Source organism: Pan troglodytes, chromosome 15 (genome assembly GCF_028858775.2).
Source record: "Pan troglodytes isolate AG18354 chromosome 15, NHGRI_mPanTro3-v2.0_pri, whole genome shotgun sequence".
Taxonomy (NCBI): domain Eukaryota; kingdom Metazoa; phylum Chordata; class Mammalia; order Primates; family Hominidae; genus Pan; species Pan troglodytes.
The window spans coordinates 102,287,856-102,308,635 of NC_072413.2; the positions used below are offsets into that span (position 1 = coordinate 102,287,856).

Genomic DNA, 20,780 nt, shown 5'->3' on the forward strand with positions numbered 1-20,780 from the left:
ATATTCTCAGCATTTCGAGAAAAAATACGAGTATTAAAGATATACAGTACACCTCATAAAATTCTCTCATATTTCTTCTTTATGGTGGGTTCTAAAATTGGCAAAATAAATTCCCTAAAACCCATTATGCTCAACGTACAGTGTGTTTTGGAGGCTGGGAGAGGCTGGGCTGGGGGCTGCACGCTCCTCTCCTAACATGGCCTCAGTCCCCGCCTGGCCACGAGGCCTGTTTTCCTAGAAACCTGGTAAAAATGGGAATGGTGATTGCCCAGCTCATGGTCTGTGACCGCGGCCGGGTGCTGGGAAGCTTAATCTCAATGCTTCCCCCCAGAAAATAAATGCCTTTATGATGCTCCCCACGCAGGTTCTGCCTGACTCCGGGATGCTGCCGTCCCAGCTCTGGGCTGAGCCCCTTTTGTAATTACATGGGGACCCTGTCCTCATGGGCGCAAACACTGAGGCCTTAGCTAGCAGAGAGCACAGGCTTCAGAGCGGCCGCTCCCAGATTCCTGCACTGCCCCCTCTGCAGCTTCACAAACCTCCGCTTCCTCTTCCGCATCCCGGCTCCTTCCTTCGTAGTGATAGTCACGACTCCTGATTGCGGATGCACGTTTTTTCTTTATTATCTTTCTATTTCAGGAGATGAAAGCTCCAAAGAACAGGCTACCATATTAAAAAAACCATTTACAGCCAACTTTATCGAGGTATAATTTCCATGTAATAAAATGTATGCCTTTTTTTTTTTAAAGTAGGCTTTATTTTTTAGAGCAGTTTTAGATTCACAGAGAAATCGTGAAGATTGTACAGAAAAACGCCACCTACTCCAAGCCCCACCGTGAACACTTCCCAGAGTCTGATGCGTTTGATACATTAATGAATCAATAGGGATACGCTGGTACCAGCTAAAGCCCACATATGAGGCAGATTTCCTGAGTTTTTACCTCGAGGCCTTCCCCTGCCTCAGGGCCCCGTCCAGGACACGCCATGCCTTTTGGTGGTTGCGGCTCCTCCTCAGGGCCCCCTCAGCTGCCACAGTTTCTCAGACTTTCCTTTGTTTTGATGACCTTGACAGTTTCGGGGAGAACGGGTCAGGTATTTTGTGGAACCTTTTTTGGAATTTGTCTGCTGTTCTTCTCATGATTAGACTGGAGTTACGGGTTTTTGAAGGAAGACCACAGGGGCAGGGCAGAGGGCCACTGGTGCCACACCCTTCCCAGGGTGCGTGCTCTCAACACGGCTGTCCCCGTTGACGCTGACCTTGGTCCCTGGCTGAGGTCGTGCTGTCAGCTTTCTCCTAGGTGAAGTTACCGCCCACCCACCAGCCCGCCACGACCTCCCGCACTCTTTGGAGGAAGGTCACGGTGCACAGCCCACACCGCGGGGTGGGGAGTCCTGGTCACCTCCTTGGGGGCAGAGGATCTGCATGAATCCTTCCGAATCCTTCTGCTTGGAGACTCGTCCTTCTCCCGTGTTTGCTCATTTGCTCAGTTTTTGGGTTCTATCAGCAACGACTCACGGACACTCTTGTCAGATTTCGGGTGTCCCAGTCCTCCTCCATTTTGTTGCTCAAGCTGTCCTGTCTTTGGTGGCGGCAGCTCTTCAGTCGGCCTGTGACCCGTCCCTTTGGTTTTAATGCGTCCTTATTTTCTGGGATGAAGCTCCAGGCTCATCCTGTATGTTTCCTGCCTCAGCCCCACATCAGCTGTTCCTCCAAGGAGCCCGGTGCCTTTTGTTGGAAGGTCCCATTAGACACCAAGACCTGGGCACCGGGCGTGCTTGCTGCTTGGGTGTGGTCGCTTCCAGGCCCTCTTGGCCAGCGGAGCAGGGAAGTGTCTGTGCGTGTACTAACCTGGGCATGAGCCCATGTCTCACGTGCTTCTGTGTGTGATCCTCCGTGTGAGTAGGGGTCATCAGAGAAACAGATGCAGCGGGACGTTCACACCCACTCCTGTTTGAGATTGCTTGGAAGCCTGGGCGCAGGTGACCACGCAGGCCGAGAGGTCCCACGCCCGCGGAGACCCAGGGAAGCTGGTGGTGCAGTGAGGTCTGAGTCCGAAGCCCTGAGAGCCGGAGGGCTGATGGCGTTAATCTCAGTGTCAGGGCCAGAGAAGGTGAGGTGAGTGTCCCAGCTCAAGCAGCGCGGCAGGAAGAGGGGGGCAAATTCACCTTTCTCTGCTTTCTGCGCTATTCGGGTCCTCAGCGGATTGGGTGACGCCACCCACCCTGGGGAGGGCGGCCTGCTTTACAGAGCCCACTGATTCAAATGCTAATCTCATCCGGAACACCCTCGGACATCCCCAGAAATAACGTTCAACCCAGGCCAGGGGAGCTGACACATAAAGTTAACCATCACACCGCCCGCATGGAGAGGGAGCCCACAGGAAGGAGCTGGTGCTGCTGTCTCGACTCTGACCCTCGGCTGTGTGGGTCGTTCTGGCCCCTGCCCCTGCCCCTGCTTGTCTGTAGCTCCCACCCCACAGTGAGGAACCTGCCCCACCGCCCACCATCCATGGACCTAATCGCTAAGCTCCAGTGTGCAGGGGAAGCGGTGTAGGAACTGCTCACCTGTACCCCGCGGCAGAAGCGTGTGTCTACCAGGGTACAGGGCTCATGTGCGGGTCCATTTGCTTTTGGCTTCACAGACTTCGTCATTTGTGAGGGTACCCAGGTCAGCCCCATCCCCCAGCCCCTCCCTACGTCTGTAATACAGCTGCTCCCTGGGTCTGTAATACAGCCAGAGGCTCTCGCCACACACGGCCCGTCTTCCGTCCTAGACCCCCAGCCTCTTGACTGAGCTTTAAAATTTGCATACATTAAGGCTCACTCTTGCTGTAAAGTTCTGTGGGTTTTGACAGATGCATAGTGTCCTGTCTCTGCCATTACAATGTCGTTCACATTAGTTTCACAGCCCTAAAAACCCCCTGTGCGGCCGGGCGCGGTGGCTCAGGCCTGTAATCCCAGCACTTCGGGAGGCCCAGGTGGGTGGATCACGATGTCAGGATATCGAGACCATCCTGGCTAACACGGTGAAACCCCGTCTCTACTAAAAATACAAAAAAATTAGCCGGGCAAGGTGGCCGGTGCCTGTTGTCCCAGCTCCTCGGGAAGCTGAGGCAGGAGAATGGCGTGAACCCAGGAGGTGGAGCTTGCAGTGAGCTGAGATGGTGCCACTGCACTCCAGCCTGGGCGACAGAGCGAGACTCCGTCTCAAAAACAAAACAAAACAAAACAAAACAAACAAAAAAAACCCTGTGCTCCACCTATCCAACCATCTCCTCTCACCTGGAACCCCTGGCCAACACTGATCTTCTTACTGTCTCCACAGTTTTGCCTTTTCCAGAAAGTCATACAGTTGGAACCATACAGCACTGTAGTCTTTTCTGATTGGCTTCTCTCGCTTAGCAGTATTCATCTAAGGTTCATGCCTGTCTTTTGGTGGCTCGATAGCTCATTCCTTTTTATCAGTGTATAATATCCCATTGTATGGATGGATCTGCCAGAATTTGTGTATCCATTCACCCAGGACATCTTGGTTACTTCTAGGTTTTGGTAATTATGAATAAAGCTGCTATAAACATTTGCATACAGGCTTTTGTGTGGACCTAAGTTTTTCAGGCCAGTTGGGTAAATACTTAGGAATGCAACTGCTAGATCATATGGTGAGACTATGTTTAGCTTTGTAAGAAACTGCCAGACTGTTTTCCAAAGTGGCTGTGCCATTTTGTCTTCCCACCAGCAGTGAATGGGAGTTTCTGTTGCTGTGTATTCTCATAGCAATTGGTATTGTCACTTTTTGGAATTTAGCCATTCTAGTAGGGAGAGTGGTGTCTCGTTGTTTTAATTTGCATTTCCTTCATGAAAAATGATATCAAGCATCCTTTTATATGCTTATTTGACATTTGTCTTTTTTGAGTGAGGTGTTTGTTCGGACCTTTCCCCCATTTTAAAATTGCGCTGTTCGTTTTCTAGTTGTTAAGTTTTAGGAAGTTCTTTGTGTGATTTGGATACACGTCCTTTAATCTGACTTACATTTTACAAAGGTTTTCTCCCAGCCTGTGACTTGTGTTTTCATTCTTTTAATGGTTTCTTTTGCCGGGCAGAAGTTTTTAATGAAAAACACATCTTAACAATTTTTTCTTTCATAGGTTGGGCTTTGGGTGTTGCAATCAAAAAACTCATTGTCAGACTCAAGGTCACGTAGGTCCCCTGCTTTCTTCTAGTTTTATGGTTTACATTTAGGCCTCTGATCCGTGTTGAGGTGACTTTTGTGAAAAGCGCCCTCAGTGTGTGTCTAGATTTATTTACTTATTCTGCATATGGATGTCTAAATATTACAGCACCATTTGTTGACGAGACTTTCTCTGTTAGAGACACATTTTCTCCTTTGTCAAAGATCATTGGCATTTGTGTGGGTCTACTAGTGGATGTCTGTTCTATTCCACTGATCTGTTTATCCATTCATTCATCAATATTTCCCGTCTTGATGCCATCATCTTATAGGAAGTTTTGAAATTGCGAAGCGTGAGTCCCCTAGCTTTGTTCTGCACCATTGTGTTGGCCATTCTATGTCTTTTGGCTTTGTGTATAAACTCTAGAATCAGTGTGTTGATATCTACAGGATAGTTTGCTGGGATATTGATTAGGGTTGATTAGATCTATTGATTCTATAGACCACATTTGGAAAAGTAGACACCTTAACAATATTGAGTCTTCCTATGTGAACATGGACTATCTCTTCATTCATTTAGATTTTTTGGATATCTTTCGTCAGAGGTTTGCAGTTTTCAGCATACAGAGCCTGTACATGTTTTGTTAGATTTGTGCCTAGGTATTCCACTTTTGGGGGTTCTGCTATAACTAGTATTGTTCTTTAAATTTCAAATCCTGATTGTTTATTGCTGGCATATAGGAAAGGATCTGACTTTCATATATCAACCTTGTATCTTGCAACCTTGCCGTGTTTGCTTATTTCTTTCAGGAGATAGATTCATCCATTCATCCATTTAATCATTTACATGTTGCTATGGTTTGGCTGTGTCCCCACCCAAATCTCATCTTGAATTGTAGCTCCCATAATTCCCATGTGTTGTGGGAGAGACCCGGTGGGAGATAATTGATCATCGTGGCAGTTTCCCCCATACTCTTCTCAAGGTAGTGAATACGTCTCACGAAATCTGATGGTTTTATAAGGGGAAACCCCTTTTGCTTTTCTTTCTCATTCTCTCTTGCATGACGCCATGACTGTGAGGGCTCCCCAGCCATGTGGAACTGAGAGTCAATTAAGCCTCTTTCCTTTATAAATTACCCAGTCGTGGGTATGTCTTTATTAGCAGCGTGAGAGCAGATTAATACACACATCTTAGATTGATTTTCCAATGTGAAAATCATACCTCAAATAAGTCCCTCGTGGTCATGCTGTGTAATTGTGGTTATACATTGTTAGATTTGATCTGATAATATTTTGTTGATTATTTTCATATCTACATTCATGAGAGTTATTGGTTTGTAGTCTCAAGTTTCTTTTCTTGTAATTTCTTTATCTGTTTTGGTATTAGGGTAATGCTGACCTCTTACAATGAGTTAGGTAGCATTTCCTCTGCTTCTATTTTTCAGAAGAAAAATTAAATCACTTAACTTAATGATCTCCAGTTCCATCTGTGTTATTGCATATAAAGACAGACTGTAGAGAATTGGTATTTATTCCTTACATAGTTGGTAGAGTTCACCAGTGAAGCCATCTGGGCCTAGTGCTTTCTTTTTTGAAGATAATGAAGTATTATTTAAATTTCCTTAACAGATATAGACCTATTAAGGCTTTTTAAAAATTTTAAATTATTTTAAAAAGTATTTGTGGGTACATAGTAGTTGTATATACTTATGAGGTACATGAGATGAAGATGTTTTGATATAGGCATACAATGTGAAATAAGCACATCATGGAGAATGGGGTATCCATCTCCTCAAGGATTTATCCTTTGAATTACAAACAATCCTATTACATTCTTTATTTTAAAATGTAAAATTATTATTAACTACAGTCACCCTATTGTGTTATCAAATACTAGGCTTTATTCATTCTTTCTACTTTTTTTTTTTTGTACTGATTAACCACTCCCACCTCCCTCCCAGCCCCTGAGTATCCTTCCCTGTCTCTGGTAACCATTCTTCTATGCTCTATGTCATTGAGTTAAATTGTTTTGATTTTTTAGCTCTCACAGATAAGTGAGAACATGAGATGTTGATCTTTCTGGACCTGACTTATTTCACTTAACATGATAACCTCCAGTTCCATCTGTGTTATTGCAAATGACTGGATCTCATTCTTTTTTTATGGCTGTAGAGTACTCCGTTGTGGATACATACTGCATTTTCTTTAACCATTCATCTGTTGATGGACACTTAGGTTGCTTCCAAATCTTAGCTCTTGTAAAAAGTGCTGACCATCATAGGAGTGTAGGTATCTCTTCCATATACTGATTCCCTTTCTTTTGGGTATATACCCAGCAGTGGGATGTCTGGACTATTTAGCTTTTTAATTTCTCCTTGGGTAGTTTATGTCTTTTAAATAATTGGCCCATTTCATCTTAAATTTCAAATTTGTAGAGATAGAGCTGTTCATGGTATTACTTTATTAGACTTTTAATGTCTACGGAATCAGCAGTGACAACCTCTCTTTCATTTCTGATATTGGCAATCTATGTTTTCTCTGTTTTTTTTTTTTCCTTAGTCCGTTTCATTGATCTTGTTAAAAAATAAGCTTTTGATTTTTTTCTATCGCTTTCATGTTTTCAGTTTCATTGAATTCTGCTTTACTTTTTATTATTCCTTTTCTTCTGCTTGCTACAGTCTTAAATGGTTCTATTTCTAGTTTCCTACAATGGAAGCGTAGATGATGTATTTTAGACTTGTCTTCTTTTCTAACATGTACATTCATGCTATAAATTTCCCCTGAGTACTGCTTTTGCTGCAGCCTGCACATTTTGATAAATTGTCTTTTCATTTATTCCTAAATATTTAAAATTTCTCTTGAGACTTCTCCTTTGACCCATGTGTTATTTAGAAGTATGTTGCTTAATCTCCAGATATTTGGGGATTTTCCAGCTGTCTTTTCTGTTCCTGATTTCTAGTTTATGCCATTGTGTCTTAAGAGCACGACTTCTCTTCTTTTAAATTTGTTATTGCGGGTCCTGCGGCCCAGAACGCGGTCTGTCCTTGGCAAATGCTTCACGAGAGCTTAAAAGAACGTGAACCTGCACGTATTCTGTTGTTGCTGGGTGGAATGTTCTAGAAACATCAGTTGATGACGTTGATTGATAGCATTCTTCATGTCACCTCTGTCCTTGCTGACTTCTGATTGCTTGATCTACCAATGACTGAAAGAGGAGTGTTGATGTCTCCAGCTATAGAGGTGGGTTTGTCTGTTCTCCTTGCAGCTCCTTGAGTTTTTGCCTCCGGTGTTGTGTGGAAGGACGTGTCTGGAGCTGCTGCAGTAAACCTGAAGAAGTGGCTGCGTGCAGTCCTAAGCCCCTGTGGCCTCTCGGTTGCCAGCAAGTCCTTTCCTTGGCTGTGGGCCAGTGACTGTTTGCAAGACCGCAGAACGGCGAGCTACATGTGATCAGCCGGTGGAGGAGCCTCTTTTCCCCGGCTCGCCAGCCCCACACGCCCACCCTGTCTCAGAGAGACTTATTTTTCCTTCTTCAGTGTCATCAGGCTTTGCCTCCTGACTTACCTTGGCCGATGGAACGTAAGCAGAAGCAGAAGCGCCTCTTTAAGAGAGTGAAATGGTCCTGGAGGGAGCGGCTCCTCCAGCCTGGATGCTCAGCTGTGGCAAGCGCCCGGCTGACCTACAGGAAACGCGGAGCCCGAGTGGAAACACACGTGTGTTGTAAGCTGCTGAGACGCCGAGATTGCTGGGGCCACAGCCCGGCCTGGCATCAGCTGACTCGAGGAGAAACTGGCACCTAGAATTCGGTGCTGTCACACACAAAACCTAAAATTTGTGGCATTGGCTGGGGTGGGGCAGGGGAGGGGGAGAAACTATAATTAGAGGCTGGGAGCAGCATTTTTATGTGGTGAAACATTTGGCAAAACCGTCATCTATATGTTTTCTTGGGGGCAGAAAACATAGGAGGCTTTGGGCTGGGCAAGGTGGCTTACGCCTATAATCCCAGCACTTTGGGAGGCTGAGGCAGGTGGATCACCTGAGGCCAGGAGTTCGAGACCAGCCTGGACAACATTGTGAAACCTCGTCTCTACTAAAAATACAAAAATTAGCCAGGCATGATGACGGATGCCTGTAATCCCAGCTATTTGGGAGGCTGAGGCAGGAGAATTCGCATTAACCCTGGAGGCGGAGGTTGCAGTGAGCCAAGCTTGCACCACGGCACTCCAGCCTGGGCAACAGAGTGAGACTCTGTCTCAAAACAGCAACCATCACCACCAAACAGAAAACAGGAGATTGTGGGTTTAAGCAAAGAGGTTTGGAAACCAAATGTGACTGGTGTGTCTTGGTTGCTATTGGAGATACGGATGAGATAATACAAGAAAGATGTGCTCAGATGGAAATTGTCTGGTTTGCAAACAGCCTTGAAAGAGGCAACTGCTTCTTAGCTCCAACCAGTAAAGGATAAATGGGAGACATGCTTGCTCCACAAAAGCCAGTTAGGCTCAGGCTGGTGGCAAAAGCCAGGTGGAGAGTGTGACCCCCGGGGGTTATGATCTCTGAATAGATTAAGGTGGCAGCCCAGCACATTTCTTTCTCTTTCTTTCTTTTCTTTCTTCCTTTCTTTTCCTTCCCCTCCCTTCCCCTCCCCTCCCCTCCCCTCCCCTCCCCTCCCTTCCCCTCCCCTCCCCTCCCCTCCCCTTCTCCTTCCTTCCTTCCTTCCTTCCTTCCTTCTTTCTTTCTTTCTTTGACCAGTTCTCACTCTGTTGCTCAGGCTGGAGTACAGTGGCACGAACACAGCTCACTGCAGCTTCAAGCTTCTGGGCTCAAGCTATCCTCCCACCTCAGTCTCCCCAGTAGCTGAGACTACAGGCGTAATTTTAAAATTAGCCCAGCTAATTTTTAAAGTTTTGTAGCGATGCTGTCTTGGCATGTTGCCCAGACTGGCCTCGAACTCCTGGGCTTAAGAGAGCTGCCTGCCTTGACCTCCCAAAGTGCTGGGATTACAGGCGTGGGTCACTGTACCCGACCCCAGCAAATCTTTTGAGTCAGGTGAAATTTTGTAAGAAGAGAAATTGAGGGCATTGCTCTCCCAAGGAAGCCCCAGAAGTTAAAAGTAGCTGCCGTAAAGTCAAGACAGTGAGACGTATCTCCTCACCTGCCGTGAACTGCCCAAAACAGACGTGAAGCCAGCCACGTGCTGAGGGATCTGCACACCCAGCTTTGCCTTGCAGTGACTGCGAAGGTGCAAGATTTAAAAATCACGTCTGAGCCTCCAGCGTTCTGTGGACAGAAAGCAGGAGTGGTGCGGGCTCCCTGAGGACATAATTTCCAATATCCTCTTCAGATGTAGCCCAGAGGGTGATGGAAAAGGAAGAACCTCCCAGAGGCGAGCTCGGTGATGGGCCAGCAATGGATTAGGGGCTCACACCACGGACTGGAGTCAGCTATGTTGATCAGCCCCCTGGGGTTTGCCTGGGACGTCGCTGGCTTCAACACTGAAAGTCCCACCTCTCAGGAAACCCACTCGTCCTGGTGAACCGGGCCGGATGGTCACCATGAGAGCCTGGTTTGGAAACATTCCCCACGCCCAGGTATGGGGCTCTCAAAAATCTCTGCCCAGCAGGAGCACAGGGCTGCCATCCACGAGCAAACACAGTGCCGCCCTTTCCCTCTCCAAAAGGGGTGCTTCTTCCGTCCATCCGGGGTCTGTCCTGCCGTGGTATTTTGTGTTGTGAGTGGAAGCTAACGTTCCCTTTTAGCTCCTGGATCGGGAGGAGATGTGTTCAGATGGGAGGCTGAGGCTGTTTCCCACATGTTCTGTGTGCAGACGTGAGGGGAGTGAACACGAATGGTGAGGTGTATGGGCTGCTGGGTTATGGTCACCAACGTGGACTCCTCTTCTGGGACTTTCCCGCCTTACTCACAGCAGTCTTAACCACGCGACTCGCCCAGAGTGAGCAGATGTTAGCAGCAGTGGGCCGGGCTGTGTCCAGCACCAACCTGAAGAGCACCACATGGTCCTGCCACATTCTCTCTCCCTCGGCTGCGGGAGGGCCTGGATCCCAGGAGAGAGAAGATGCATGGGGCAGACCCACAGCCGCCTGCCGCCTACACGGAACACCAGCCAGAAAAAAACCTTGTGTTGAAAGAGAGATCAGAGGCATTGCTCAGTGATTCCAATCCTGAATCGCTGAGCTTCTGGGGATGTTTGTCATGGCAGCAGAATCCAGCATAGCTGACTAACACAGACCATGCCACTACCTTCTCCTGGAGACCCTCACTGACTTCAGGTTGACAAGCACAGGGGCCTCCTGCCTCCCCTTGGGCCAGTCCTGGCCTTGCAGGCACCGTCTATACCCTGACTCTGCTGCCCTGCACATTATCTTATCTGCCTCCTTTTCTATCGAAATATTTTAAGCAAGGGGAGAAACGAGGGTGGAGCAGCAACCAGAGGAGACCCTTGCCCAGGGGATGCCTGCCCGGGGTCTGTCCTGGGCAGGGAGCAGCACAGCCCTGGTGGCTTGGGTAATGTGGCAGCCCCCTCCCCAGGAGTCCCTGCACTGGCCACTCCAGGCACCAGGATTCTTTTTGCCTTAATGAATTCCCCTCAAGTCTCTGGTTAGAAGTTTCCTGCTCCAATCTTGAATATGCATCTTTTAAAATACTCTGCAAATTTGAGGGCCTCTCATGTATCATTGCAATCCTCCAGCTATTAGAGAAATTGGGGTATCATATAGATTATGGAAAAATTACTTTGGGCAGAGAAGGAGGTAGAAGATCAAACGCTTATCTGTACAAATAAATTCAGTGCGATCCACAATTAAGCAGCATTTGACATTTAAAAAATATTTGATCCATGTTTTGGCTTCCAGAGCTGCTTAAGGGAGCTGCGATGTGTAAATTACATTCAAATCAGGGTTAAATATAGTTCCCGGAGAAAGATTGTATGATTTAAATTGCCTAATTATTTGGGGGAAAAATCTGTTCTCCAATAATTAAGAGAATGAGGATGTTCGACTTATTGGGGAGAGAGATCAGAAGTGGCTATTCCCTTCTGGGAGACCAGGAGATGCTGGCTTGGGGAGGGGATGGTCACCCCTCTGGGGTGGGGGCAGGCGATAGAGACCTAGCAGGCAGGCCCCAGGCAGGGGGAAGAGGCTGCCCTTATCTGGCCCCAGGCAGCCTGCTGGGGTCTGTGGCCAGGCAGGACACCCAGTGCTCAGGAACCAACCAGAAACCAACTAGAAACTGGCAGCCTGGGTGCTGAGCCAGGGGCCCGCAGCCGCACCAGGCAGGGAGTGGGCGCCAGCTCTCTCTGGCAGGGCTGGCCGGCATATGGGAGCACCCAGGCTGGGGCCAGATGCCTCGGGAGGGGGATTTGGCAACACTGAGAGCCAGCAATTAGTTAATTAGCTGATATGTCTTAAAAGTCAGTGTGGGGAGGGGTGTGGATGGCAGCCTGCCTTCAGGAAAAATTCCAAACCCCAGCAGCCCCTCCCTCCAGACCCAAGAGTGTGTGTGTGTGTGTGTGTGTGTGTGTGTGTGTGGCCCTGGGGCAGCAGACAGCACGGGCCCAGCTAGGCAGCCTCTGATCCCTGCTTGACATAAGTGCACATGAGGCGTGCAACCTGGGCCAGCGCAGAAGGGCCCTGAGCCCCCGTTTCATCTGTGACATGGGACAAATTGCCCACACCTTTCAGTCCGCGCTGAGGATTAAATGTCAGCATAGACGGGAGTGCAGTGGTCGGAATCTGGAGGCAGACCTGGCCCTGTGCCTCTGCTGTGTGAACTTGGACAGGTTACCTACCTCTCTGAACCTCAGCTCTCAAGATAGTAAGAACAGTGACCTCCCAGGCTGCCTGGGGGGTTCATCGCAACCCCATTCATGAGGCAGGTTTAGCCAGGTCAGTGGTCGGGCAGGCAGCAGGCCTGGGCTCCTCACGCTGCAGATACCCACTGATGACCTGTGAGGGGCCCGGTGTCCGTCCAGGTTCCAGGACATCCACAAAGGGGTGGCGAAGGCTCCTGCTCACCCTCAAGTGCGAAATCGGGTCATTCACGAGGAAACGGGATCTTTGCAGGAAGCTGTTTGGCGTGTGATCTAGAACCACAGGTTCCGCGGGGGAGCGGGGGCCTGAGTCGGAAGAGGGGCTGCAGGCCGGGAGGCAAGGAGGAGCCATTCCCAGCGTGGGAGAAGAGGGCTCCAAGCAGAGGCTGGTGGGGGCATTTGCTGTGTTCCCGGAACTGCGGGGGGCCGCTGGGACCTGGCAAATGATGGGAAGCCATGGGTGGGTTTTGAGCAGGGACCACTGTGGTCTGATCAGATTGAAGGGAATGGCACTGGCCAGGGAGGAAGCAGGGAGCGGAGCAGTGGGCTGGGGCCAGACGAGGTGGTCGCAGTGGATGAGTGCGCACGTGTGTGTACGAGTGTGTGCGTGCAAGTGTGCATGTATGATCTGAATCGGTCTCCTGACTGCAGCCGCCCGCCACACACACCTGCCTGTAAGATAGAGAAGGCGGGTCAGTGTGGCGGCTGACTTTTGGGGATGGGGCCTATGGGGCTTGTGGAGTGATTGGGTGGAGGGTGGGCGCTGGGGAAGAAGCACAGCTGCCTCGTGCCTGCATCACTGGCAGCAACTCAGTGCCCTGCGGGGCACACCCTGGGTGCCACTGCCCAGTGGCGGGCCCTGGGCCATGGGGAGGGTGCCCTGCAGGAAGCCCTGTACCCAGTGCTGTGATCTGTGGATGATGCACGTCCAGGCCCTGGGCCCAGCATGCAGGGCTGCCCCAGTCCAGCACACAGGCAGCTCCCGAGGGTCTGGGCCACCTCCACTCAGCACCAGGGATGGTGTGGAGGCTGGTCCTGGGCTAGTCTTGGCTCCAGAAAGCTTCAGGGGCCTGAGGTGACCTGAGCGTGTGCTAAAATTCCTAGGCCAACCTGCCCCGCAGGGCAGAGCTGAAGGTCCTGCCTGTCCTGGATCCCAGGCCGTGGGGACGCGCGGGAAGAGAGGCCGTGGTAGGCAGAGTTCAGGTCTGGGGACACTGACCGCGGTGTCAGGTCACTTCTCTGCCGGCCTAGGCAGGAAGGGAACCCAGCAGGCAGAGCCAGCATGGGATGGCGGGGCTGGCCATCTCAGGCATGATCAGGCCCACGGGAAAGTCGGATGTCAGGGCGCCAGGGCCTCTGGGTGGGGGCTTCAGAGGAGTTGCAGTCGACTCCTGGAGCAGAGGTGAGTAAGCCCCTGCCGCCCTCCCCCTGCTCAGAGCCTGACCTTTGAGACGTTCACACTCAGCCACGGACCCCGAGAACCATGTAAGGGGATCTGAAGCCTCCACCCCCACCCAGCAGAGCCACCCTCTGGCCCCAGACTGAGCCCACCCAGTGGGTTTGCCCCCAGGTCCCTGCTGCTGTTGTGTGCCCCCATGTCTTGAAGGACACAAACAGTTGAGTGGGGTGGGTCTACCTGCAATGCTCCGCTCCCTCCCATCTGTTGAGCCCCCACCCCAGCATCTGAGTGAGGAGATCATCCCTGAGCCCCCAAGCCCTCCCAGGAGGCCCTGAAGGGACAGCAGTGCTTGGGGGGATGCAGGAAGCCTCCCTCTCCCCTCTGCTGGTGTGCACATGGCTTGGACGTCCTGCCCCTGCCCCTGCCCCTGGGGGAAGTGTGTGGAGCCTGCTGGTGGCTTTTGGGCGGGAGGAGTGTGAGGTTTCATTGCCCAAGAATCCAAAGGGCAGAGCATGGAGGGAGGCATCTCACAGCGCCAGCCCTCACAGAACCCTGTGGCCACTAAGGCCAGCGGGGGCCCTTGCCCTCTGCCTCTGCCTCAATGCCAGCGGTCCTTGAGGCTGGGTCGGCTGCCCCTGCTCTGGTCATGGGGGCTGAGGGATGGCAGCCTGTGCTGGGGGGCCCATGCTCACGGCCTCCATGCTGTCTGCTGACCTACACCGGCAGGGCCCAGGCTTCCTGAGGACTTTAGACATCCTCTCTTGTCCCTGTCATCCATGGAGTCAGGCCTGGGTGGGGCACTTGCCTCCAAGAGACGCCCTGGAGCCTGCTCTGCAACATGCCCATTCTGTGTCTGGGGAATGAGAAACACTGAGACCGGCTGCCTGCCTGCATGCAGCGAGGCCACTGAACGCCAAGGCCAGGCCTCCTGGGGGGCACCTGGGGTTCCTCTCTCACCTCTTCCCCCAGATGGACCATTGCCAAGGAGCTCAGGTGCTGGGGACACTTCCTGGGGGTGATGCAATGAGGAGAGGGCCGTGTGGCTGGGCCTAGGGGACCTCCAGCTAGCCTGTCCCCGTCTTTCTCTTCTGCCCTCGGGTGGGCCAGATCTATGCCCTGAGACTCACTTTGCCCCAAAGCACCTGAAACCCCATATGCCTAAGACTCTCTGCTGGGGGAGGCCCCTCTTCTTCCCATCCCAGGGAGAAACCAGGAGCCCTGGCTGGTGCGGGTCATGTGTCCACTCTGGGATAGCCCACTCCGGCCACAGGGCAGGATGCCAAGGCCTGAGCCCCAGGACCGTGGGGCAGGAGTGGAGGCAGAGGCAGGCAGTCAGGGTGGCGTGCTGGGGTGGCTGTGTGGGGCCGTGAGCACACACACCACGCGGGCTCTCCACATCACCCGAGGCATGGTGGGCATGCCTCCCTGTGCCAGCCCTGCTCCTCTATAATTCCAGGGCACACGGAGTGGCATGCCAGCATGTCCTCTGACCCTTCCTGTGCGTTCAGAACTGGCTTCACTCGCTTTGGGCTTCCTGGTTCCTAGGAGAAGGTGCAGGAGGTAACTTTGGCCTCTCCGCCCTCCCCAGCGCCCCTTGGCATTTGAATGTGCACGACAGAGAGAGAAAGAGAGAGAGAGGAGCCAGCTGGCACGGGGTCACGTCTCTCTGTCAGAGCGCAGTGAGCGCTGCTGGTCTTATAAAACCTGCGATGGTAATTGAATCCGGGCAGGAGTCCTTGACGGGGGCTGTTAAACACAGGAGCAGGGCTGGGCTTGGGTTTATGGGCTCCTGGTTCCCAGCTCCTCTCCAGAAAGACCAGGGCTGAGCTTCTGCCGGGGTCTGGACGTGATGGAGCAGGGGGATGGACGCGATGACCCCCTCCCCGAGAGCAGCCAGGGGACTGGCCTAGTAGCCACAGTCTGTGCATTTCCACCCAGGGGCTCAGGAAGGCCCCGGGAACTGGCTCCCTCCGTGGGCGGGTGGTCACCCTTCGATCTATGCTCCCGTGGCCCGGGTTCCACCCTGCAGTGGATGGGGGTCGGCCCTGTGCCTGCTGCTAGGCTCCTAGAGGAGGAGACGGTGGGACACTGACCTTGTGGAACGCCAGGAAGGGAGGGAGCCCAGGATGGGCAGCTGAGGCCCCTGGGGTGGTCAGGCCAGTGCTGAGGCTGGGGGCAGAGAAACTGCTGCCCGGGAGGGCGGAGGGGGCGTGTGCAGAGCAGGCGGGAGTGTTCCCTGCTAGTCCAGAGAGGTTGACCGTTGTCCCCAGGGTGGCCTGGCACACCTGTGGCTGTGCCCAGGTAGGAAGGCTACTGTGCCTTCTGGAAAGGCTGCTCCTGAAAAGGACACGTCACCAGGCATCTGCCCTTCGAGGGGCCTGTGCCTTGGAACTGTGGAGCTGTGACCTCCCTGCAGAGCTGGTGGGGGCGGAAGCAGCACTGGCACACCTGGCTGGGTGAGGGGGGCCGGGGTGGTGAATTATTTAGAGTCGCCAAAGGTGTTGAGTTAGAAGCTAATTAAACAAGCTCTCCGCAGAGCAGCACTGTAAAAGAATCATAAAATTCCAATCTCATTTGTTCTGCTCGGCTTGCGCAGGCGTAGCATCCCCATAAAAGGCAGCCAGCGCTGCACAGTCTGTGGGCAGCTTGCAAGTGTGCGGCCTTCAGGGGTGCTCTGCAGGGCCGTCCTGCCTGGTTGGGGCTGGGCCAGGCTGGAGAAAGCACTGGGCGTGTGCTGGCAGCTGGGAGGCTGCGGCCCCCCAGGTAGCCCCCTGGTAGGGGCGGTTCTCACTCAGGGTGAAAGGGGGACCTACGGTGGAAAGGTGAGGTGGCCTCGCTGGCCAGCAGGTGGCCCAGGGCCCCTCTGTGGTGCTGCTGTCCTCCTGCCTTGGGTCTTGGAACAAGGCCTTCTGGTGCCCAAGCTTCAGTGGGCAAAGCTGCTGCACCCTTGAGTTGTCATGGGTGGGGGCGAGAGGCTGGGCTTGCAGAGGAAGGGGAGGGGCTTCTCCGTACTGGGCTGAGACAGGACTCTGGGGTGGCGGTGTGGGCCGGGGCCCTGCTGGCCTCTGCGGTGCACCTGCTGTGTGCAGCTCTGCGCCAGGAGCCCAGACTGCAATGTGTGCAACTCCCACACATCTGCCATAGCTTGTCCAGCAGAGCTCAGCAGGGGGTCTGCCTCTCTGACACCTGAGGGAGGGGTGCAGGCAGGAGGGGAGGGGCTGGTGCTTCTAAAGCCCGCCCCCTCAGGCATGGGGAGGTGCCCTAGGGCTCAGGGTGAGGTGGGGGCTCAGAGCTCAGGCCTGTGTGAGGGGCTGCCTAAGCCCCAGGCTTTGCTGCGAGGGGTTCAGGTGGATATGTTTAGGCAAATCCCTTTAGCATCAGGGAACTTGGGCTGCGTCCTCTGCAGCAGACGCCGTATTGCCTCCTGGACCTCCCTCTACGGTGCCTCCATTCCCTCGTTTCCACCATCGTCACGGAGGCAGCGTGGCTGGTGACTGTGAGGGTGCAAGGTGCTCACTGCGTGCTGGGCTCCCTCGTGGCTGGCAGAGGCTCCACATGCCCGGCAGGTTGCAGTTTGCAGACAGAGCTCACATGGTTTCCGGGACCTGTGCGTCCCCGCAGCGCTCCAGGGCGTCCACTCAGTTGAAGGATGGGATGGGACAGCTGGAGGTAAAATGGGCACCAGGGTCATTCATGCTACAGCCGGGTCTGTCCTTCTGGGTCTCTGACCTTCCAGAAGGACAGCTCTGCCCTGTGGGCCCCTCGGCACTCGCATGAAGCCTCTGGGGCCTGGACCACTCCCGTCCTACTGAGGGAGGACGCAGGGTGTAAAGCGCTCCCCCAGCGAGGATGAAGGAAAAGCCGGTGGCCGTGATTTGCCATCGTCACTGTCACCTGGATGTCCTGAGAACCCCCTGGGGACCAGCCTTGGAAGGCCCAGCCTTAGCCGGAGAGGCAGTGTCTGGCCGTCCTGGTAGATGGCCCAGCTCCTACCCTCATCGGCAGTTGGGTTTCATGAGCCTGCCATGCACCGTGTGTACAGGGCAGGTCTGGTCACATCTGGAGTTTGGAGAGCCCAGCTGTGCCCCTCCTGGGCAGGACTGGGGGTCGCCTAGGCCTCTCTAGAGCTCTGGAGGCCGAGGCAGGGCCGTGAGCAGTGGCCAGGGTCCTAGTGCTTATCTGGGATCCACAGTCCAGCTTTGAGCCCCACACACAGAGCCCAGGAGCCCGGGCTTCATCTGCAATGACAGGCAACAGGCGGACAATGTGGGCACCCGGAGCGTGGGTGTGCCTGCTGTGATTTGTTATCATCTCAGCACAAAACAGGCTGATTTCTCCAGCCTGGGTGGCCTGCCGTGTGGTGTGGGGCCAGGGGACGCCATCGTGCGGCATGTCAGGCCTCTTTGTCTCCTGGTTGGAAGATGTTGATGGATTCTCTATTGCTTGTTTGATCAAATTGTCCAGAACACAAAGGGGGAGATTGCGGCAAAAGCCACATTTGGAAAAACAATTCCTCATCCTGACAGCAGTCCCTGGAGAGAGGGCTGGTCCCGCTGGGTCCCCAGCACAGAGACCACTTGGAAATCTGGCTGGCAGGCAAGACCTGTATTTAGGGCCAGAGTGGGCTCCATGGCCAGGAGCAGGACAAGGAGAGGCAGCCCACCAAGGAAGATGCCCTGAGACCCTACCCTGAGATTCAGGATTTGTTGCAAGCGTGGCCTGTCATATGGGAGTTACCTGCAAGTTCACGGGCAGAGGAATGCAGAATAAAGTGGTGTGATCTGCCATTCAGGCTCCTGTAGCAAAACACCCCGAGCAGGGGGCTTATACATTGAGATTGACGTCTCCCAGGTTTGGAGGCTGGAGGGGCAAGGCCCTGGCAGAAGCCTTGTCCGTGAGGGCGGGCTGCTTTTGTTTTCCAGTTCACGGATGGCCGTCTTCTGGCTGTGTCCTCACATGGAGGACGGGGTGACGGAGCTCTCCAGGGTGTCTTTGTTAGGTCCTTAATCCCATTCCTGAGGGCTCCACCTCCATGACCTAATCAACTCCCAAAGGCCCTGCCCCCCAGTAGCATCACGTTGGACATGAGGACTTCAACATGGAATTTGGGGGTGACTCAAACGTGGAGACCATAGCAACGTCTGCCCTGCAAATACTACACAGCAGATAAAAAGATGAGCTAGGTCCTCAGGGAAAGACAGGCGACGGCCATAGCATCTGGGGCATTCTGGCCGCGGTAAGCATGGATTCAACATGCTGCTCCTTGACTCAATAGACGTTGGGTCTTGTTGGTGGCGCAGTTCCAGGTGGGTCTTCCTGGTTGAGGGCCCAGGGCCTTCCAGGGCTCTGCCACCCTGTTGGGTCTCACTCGTACCCGAGGAGGGTGGAGAATCCTGACAGGTGGTGGAAATGGCCACATGGAGCTGTGAGGGGTGGGGAGTGTGGCTGGGTCATGTGGACACACGCAAAGGCAGCCTGGGTGCTGCGGGCAGTCGGCCCTGTCCTCAACAGTGTGCATAACTGAGTCACTGGGGAAGAAAAGAGAAACCCCAGAGTGACGTGTGCCATTCGATGCCATCTAAGGAAACACACAAAGCACAGCTGCGTTCCCCCAAACACAAATGCACGAGGTGCACAGGGAATGTTCTGGAATGACACATACCAACGGGAGAAGGGCTGTCACCCTGGGGAGGCCACTTGGACCGAGGAAGGGGAACGGGGGATTTCTGTGTCTATAAAGTTTGAATTTTAATTATACAAATTTATTCACAAATCATTTGCATAATTAAAAAACCAAACTTGAATACATTTTAAGAGGGTTGGTGATAAGAGGAATGAATTCAGAAGTGTGGTCTTACAGGGGGCATTGGTCCAGCAGCCTGGCCATCTCCAGCTCTCCCCTTCAAGCCACCTCCCAGGCCCCCAGGGTGTCAGGGGCCCCAGGCCAGGCAGGTGACCGGAGCTTTCCAGTTCTGCCAGACTGAAGGGGTGGGCAAGGGGGAGCAGGTGCCTCTCCCATCCCATGGTCCCAGCTCCTCAGGCACCATCCTCCATGGACAGCCCCTGCGACACCGCTCTGGGTGTAGTCCCGCACTGTGGACTGATGCTGGGGCCTGGCCAGGTGCCGAACACGGGTGATGGAGCCATGTTCTCCTCTCTCCCAGGATTCACATCTGCAATATAGAGGGGAGACCCCTAGGAGCTCGGGGACTGCGGAGGCCCCTAGGCCCAGGTGAGTCATGCCAGGCTGCGTTCCAGAGGGCAGACAGGAGGTGATGTGGGCCTCAGGGCTCTGATGGTAGCAGCTGCTGGAGAAAGAGTGGCATCAAAGTGGAACTGGGAGAGGGCTGGGGCCAGCTGCGATGCAGGGATGGGTGAGGTGCTGGCTGGCTGGGAACCCCAGCCTGTGGGGGCTTTGGTGGTGAAGGTGTCTTCTGGTGGAAATGTCTTGGGGGAGGTGGCCTGGGGCGGCTCAGAGGCTGGCTGTGTCTTCCTGGCCCTGTCATCCTTAGCATGGGGCGTCCAGAGTTGTTGCCTTGTGGACCAAGACAGCCCACAGCCCATGGCAGCTTCCAGAGCCAGAAGAAGGGGAGTCATCTCTGAAGAGCCCTGGACTACCTCCTTGCGGACCTCATTGGCCAGAACTTTCTGGCTCTCATGCTCACCACAAGGCCAATCACTAGCAAGATAAAAAAGGAGCACCCCGAAGGGCCGAGACCAGCTGTGCCTCTGGGCAGGGGAGGGGCTGCCCCTTCCTTACCTGAACTCAATTCATTTTATTTTTATTTTTTAACATAAAGAAAAGGCAATGGGAATTCAGTGAGTGGACAGCTAGCCACCTCTGTGGCTGCCTGCCGTGTGAGCACGGGCCATGTTCTGTCTTTGATCTCCTCTGTGAAACGGGAATAACAGCAGGGGCTAGGTTCTGACCCCTCAGACCTCACCCCTGAGCTTTCCAAGCCTGCATCCATTTGCTCTTCATCCCTACTCTCAAGACTTTCAGCATCCCATCTGCAGATGAGGACTCAGAGGCCCCAGGTTCCGTAGCTGAGCTGAGGGGCCAGAGGTCCAGCCCAGAGGCCGTTGGCTCCGTGGAACCCCGGGAGCTCCAGGCTCCCAGTAGTGCATGAATGTGCATGCGTGCATGTGTGTGAATGTGTGCATGCACGTGCATGTGTGTGTGCATGCATGTGTGCATGTGTGTATGTGCATGTGTGTGCACGTATCACGGACAAATACACATTAAAGTGTGAGTGGCACGGCCGTCCCCCCTCCGTCATTCACTCACAGCCACATATGCATATGTGAGTGAATGTGTGCATCGTGCATGTGTGCATGTCTGAGTGTGTGCATGTCTGTGAATGTGTGTGTGCACGCATATGAGTGCA

At 53.2% G+C, this 20,780-nt stretch overlaps 1 long non-coding RNA gene across 1 annotated transcript in view; it reads left to right on the forward strand.

Annotated features, from left to right (window-relative positions):
- The window catches only part of LOC112205401 (uncharacterized), a 67,446-nt gene extending 46,900 nt beyond the window's left edge, over positions 1–20,546 (forward strand). Inside the window, exons 2-3 of the long non-coding RNA XR_002939366.2 lie at positions 19,557–19,624; positions 19,905–20,546. This is a non-coding gene — a long non-coding RNA (uncharacterized LOC112205401). The remainder of the gene's footprint in view (positions 1–19,556; positions 19,625–19,904) is intronic.
- Positions 20,547–20,780: the final 234 nt, after the last annotated feature.